The following is a 5004-nucleotide window of genomic DNA, read 5'->3' as shown; positions in this document are numbered from 1 at the left end:
TGTTTTTGGCATCACCCAGCAAGGCTGAGCAGGGAGCTTGTGCTTGAGCTTTAACCCTGGTCTCCTCCAATTCCTCACTGTTTCAGGCTCTGCAAGCGTCAATAATTGCCATCCTAAGGAAGCCATAGGCAGCTGAGAAGATCTCCATTTAATCCATTTCTGGAAGGTAAAGAGGTGCTGTTGTCTTCTACCTTATATGAAGAAGAACCCAATTCTTGAGTCAATTCGCTTTGAAAGGCTTGGCTGGGGAAGGTTTCCTGAGGGCATGGGGCACAGCAAGGGGTACTTTAACACCAGTTTTCCTCATCATTTATCACCTGCAGTGTATTCTTACAACAGTATAACAGGAGATGATATTCTCATTTTCTTCTTTTTCTTCCCAGCTTCCCCCAGAAATTAGGGAATTGTTCACATCTGTCTCCTTGGGATTTCAGTGGATCTCTAAAGTAGTGAATTATCTATTGACAGAAATCAGAGACAAAAATAACAACTATTTGTAGATCATAGAATCTGTTATCTAGAAAACAGACAATAAATCATGTTTAAGTAGTTTTCCATTTCTCAGGTGTAAAAGACTGTAAGGTTTTAAGATGTTATAGGTTTTAAGATGTCCCTTCTCAGGTCAAAATGACACTGCAGCACTTCCACAAATGTTCTGTGCCTTCTGATGGATGAACATGAGCAGAAAGGAAAATGAGAAGTTAGACAATTTAACACCAGCAGTGTTAATTTTCTACAGTTTTGTCATTTAATTGCAAGAAACTTAATATATTTCTTCTATAACTTTATGGCTACTTCTTGCTAAGCTCTAGAGACTGTAACATTCTGCTTAGTGAACTGAAATATCTGTCAATATAAAAGCATCTCCTCATAAAGGCATTGGGAACTATTATGGAACATTGTTATGTACACTAGTATTACCTAAGGAATCATTGGGACTTTGTAGAGCAGACATTTGTTAGAGAGAGTGGAAAACAAAACTTCCAAATTAAAAATACAATTGCTCTTGATTTAATTCAATAAAATATTTCATCCTCTAACAAACTCATATGCATGGGGGGAAGAAGTAATCCTGTGATGAGAAACAAAGAAAGAAAACACTTTGTCACTGCCTGGGCTCGCCTGCTTGAGCTGTCTCCCTGTCTGTGAGACTGAAGCCTCATCTCCTCTCTGCACGTTATTTCTGCTCCCTTGGATCCGTACTGCTTCCCCCCTCTGCAAAACAGGCTCTGGGTCTTGTAACAGCAAACAAAGTATTCTTTGTGCTCTTTGGAAACCTTTATGTTTTATTGCTTTGCAAAAATAAACCTTCTGTCTTGGTAAAACGATGTGTAGACTGTTGTACCCAGGTCAAAGGAGAAGGAACTGGCTAACACATAGCAAACGTGTCACCTCCCCAGCCCCAACTCTCATCCCAACTTGGATCGGGAGGAGGGTGAGGAAGAGCAAGCCAATGAGAAAACACAAGGAGAGGCCTTGTAATTGTTTTCTAAAGGTCAGTTTCTTGCTAGAGCACTGGTGTGAAACACAACCAACTCCTCTGGGACACCTACAGCACAAGGTCCATCCATTCCTTGCGAGGTGTGACTCTAAAACAGCTTCACCTCCACGCAAGTCATCAGGCAAAGAGCAGCCAGTGCTGGAGCCCTCTCTGTGCAAGGTAAGCCTCAGGAGCAGCTGTGCTGTTGTCGCCTCCATCACAGCCTCAAAGAGGAGGAAACCTTAGGAGAAACTTACAAATGATATGGATAGAAAACTGAGCCCATTGGGGAAAAGTTTGGTGGGAGTCAGGGGCACAGTGACATTCATTCCGGTAGAAACTGGGTTACTGCCTGTATTTCGATTCAGCTGCCTGTGATAACACAGCACACGCTATTTCCAGCCTCTTTTTATTCCTGTTCATACATTTCCCAGGTTTTTGGGCCATTGGCTTTATTCATGAGCTTAACAACAGCCAGTATTGTGTGCACTGTAAATATTAGAACTGTACTGAGCAGATAGCTGTGGCGTGTGGCTGCTGGTATAATACAAATATGCTTATTACTGTTAGAATTTCAGCAAGGGAAAAAACCAGACAATATCATTGTGAGAAATGGGCTTTTTTCCTCCCCATCTTATTTACAGAGCTCACGGTTCACTGGTAAAGACTGTTAGGGCTGAAATTGCGAAAGGAACTCAACCTCAGCTATATTCGAAGACATTCCCCAAATGAAGCAGAGCACACTCGTAGTAACAGCAATAATAAGTTCACTGCAAGGCGTCCTCTGGAAGACTTGACAGCACTACAGAAATTACTTGCAGGCAATGCTGGCGCTCACATCTGATTTAATATCAGCATTCAGTACTTTATGTCATATTTGAGCAAAGGCTTGTAGATACAGGCGAGTGTCTGTCCAGCTGAAGAGCTGCTGGGAGCAAGCAGGGGCAGGCCAAGGGGAATGGCTTGAACCTGAGAGGGAAGACTGAGATGAGCTCTTAGGCAGAAGCTCTTCCCTGTGAGGGTGCTGAGGCGCTGGCACAGGGTGCCCAGAGAAGCTGTGGCTGCCCCATCCCTGGCAGTGTTCAAGGCCAGGTTGGACACAGGGGCTTGGAGCAAGCTGCTCTATGGAAGGGGTCCCTGCCCGTGGCAGGGGTTGGAGCTGGAGGAGCTTTAGGGTCCCTCCAACCCAAACAGTCTGGGATTCTGTGATTCTTAACCTCTGGGCCCTGCATGGGGGAGCACTGCCTGTGCCTGGCTGGGGGTCCTGTGCCTGAGGGGCTTTGGCTCCTGGGAAACACCCAAGCCAGGAGTTTCCACTCCGAGCTGCTGTCTGATGCTGGTCCTGGCTGCAGCCCTGGCCAAGCAATCTCACTGACCATTGCCTCAGTTCCTCCCCTCTGTTAAACACAAAGAATGGTACCAGCATGGTCCAGCTGCTCAGCTCAGGGGTGTGTTGAGAACCAGCTAAAACCTCAGAGAAGCGTTTTGATTGGGAAGCTCTGACAATAAGGACTGGTCTGTCTGTGGAGTAGCAGTTGTTATAAATGCATGATATTTTTTAAGGTAAGCTTGAACCCCCCAATTTATCTTAATGCACTGGGAATTAATTTCATTTTCTTATATATAATGCTGTAGAGGCACTTGCAGCAGTACATTAGCAGACTATTAAAGCACTTTATGTGGACATGACTAAATGCTCAGGTTGGTGACCTGAAGTGCTTTCATTTTTAACGTGCCTTAAATCACTGAAATGTGCTTGAAACGAGGACATTTATTAGTCCTTCGCTTTCACAATAAGTTACTTAACAACAGCCATCTAATCAGAAATAGCCAGTAAGAAACGAAAGGCAGCTGAAATAGCCTTCACAAAGAGGCTATAGGCTACAAAAGCCCAGGCAAATCCTGATGCATCACTTTTCCTGGTGGACTGAGAGTACCTGGAAGGGCCCTTACCTGATGTTCTCCATAGATGGTGATTTAAATTCCTCATCTGCCATCAGCACTGTAAGTGGGATGAAGCCTTTAGCTGTGCTGTTTGCAAAAAGTAATTGCTACAGGCACCAGGAGCAGAAGCTGCTCTGCCCTGTGAACAGGATCTGGGCAGGAGGAATATGCAGGAGTGGGAGATGGAGCATTTTGTGCTGGTGATGGGCTTTGGAGATACCTGACATATAAGAGCAAAGCTGGGTTCCTGACTTACCATATTTGCTCTTTCAAGGTTCTCCAGGAGCCCCGATAAATCCTTGTGCTGAGGAGTGACTCTAATATGTAGAGGGCATGGAAGAGGAGGTAAGCAAGGCCAGTGGTTACTAGTATTTTTACCAGGATCACCCCAATTACATACAGTTTAGGCCATGTCTATTTCCTTGATATGAGTGGCCTGCAGAAAATAGAAAATAGATGGGAAAATGCCAGGAAATAAAGAGCTGTTATGTATATAAAGCCATTTGAATCATCGATGCACAGGAGGCAGCAGCCCTTTAAAAACCTGATGGTCTTTATTTTTTCAGACAATGCTATCAGATGCTCTCCTCGTCATTTAAAATAAAGGTGAAAATATAATTCAGTGTGCAAGAAACTAAGCACCCAAGTCCCATTTGTTCGCATGCACCCATGTGAAACATGGGCAGAAGGAGTACATACGTCAGCAGGCACGTACTCCAGAGCCTTGCAGGACTCCTGTGAGCTTTGTGCAGGACTGTGTAGGTGCATGAATTTATGCCTGCAAGTACCTAATGCTGAGATGGAAATGCTGAATCCACTGTCCCAGTATGTAATTTGCACTGATGATGGGAGAGGTGGAGTGGATCATCTCAAGGAGATGATGGTGTCCAGCAAGGGCGATGCTGCAGCATCTTCATGAGCTTGGTCCCTGCATCAGTTCATGGTGTATGACCTGCCTTGTGTAGAGTGATGTGCTTGTAACCATTAGTTGTTACTATTATCTCTCAGTTTCCATTCAATGCAGATTATTGAGTTTAATCAGTGAAATGAATTTGCTAATGAACTTGTTAATAAGCTTGCTGCAGCTAATGTTGTGGGGATTTTCTGTTCATTTCTTTTGGTTATTGTTGTTCTCAGATATATAGATATAAAGCCGCTGCAGCTGCTTGGCAGCTTGGGTTTTTGCTTCAGGCACATGATGAGAATAAGTTCAGTTACAATTGTTTTGATGTAAAGAATAGTTAAGAGAAAATTTAGTAGCAATATCAGCTTAAGAGAGTTTGAGCTCATGACCTTTGCATTGCAGTGAAACCAGTTTAGCTGCCAGGCTGGCAGACTTTCATTCCCATATGTGAGATGTTCAGTTACTGGCACTGGGAGGACAGCTTTGGAAGAGTTCAGAAAGGATTGTTCCAACTCATTTATGTGCACTTCTGTGCACCCATTGGATAAATACAGCGTTACAGAGCATGTTCCATGAGCATTAGTCACAGCCATAGTGTATGTATTGTAGAATCATAGAATCCCAGACTGGTTTGGGTTGGAAGGGACCTTAAAGCTCCTCCAGCCATGGGCAGGGA

At 44.1% G+C, this 5004-nt stretch overlaps 1 long non-coding RNA gene across 2 annotated transcripts in view; it reads left to right on the top strand.

Annotated features, from left to right (window-relative positions):
* LOC134172221 (uncharacterized) overlaps nt 1-4167 on the top strand; it is a 7910-nt gene extending 3743 nt beyond the window's left edge. The window contains exons 2-5 of one of the 2 annotated variants that reach the window (XR_009967876.1): nt 87-166; nt 1556-1660; nt 3699-3769; nt 3991-4167. This is a non-coding gene — a long non-coding RNA (uncharacterized LOC134172221). Of the gene's footprint in view, nt 1-86; nt 167-1511; nt 1661-3698; nt 3770-3990 lie in introns of both variants that reach the window. The other variant, XR_009967875.1, reaches the window with a different exon arrangement.
* The last annotated feature ends 837 nt before the right edge of the window (nt 4168-5004 follow it).

This window comes from Pezoporus occidentalis, unplaced genomic scaffold (assembly GCF_034315485.1).
Source record: "Pezoporus occidentalis ecotype Australia unplaced genomic scaffold, CSIRO_AGI_Poc_V1 ctg45, whole genome shotgun sequence".
NCBI lineage: Eukaryota > Metazoa > Chordata > Aves > Psittaciformes > Psittacidae > Pezoporus > Pezoporus occidentalis.
The sequence above is the reverse complement of the archived record's forward strand: the minus strand, read 5'-3'. Positions and strand labels throughout refer to the sequence as shown.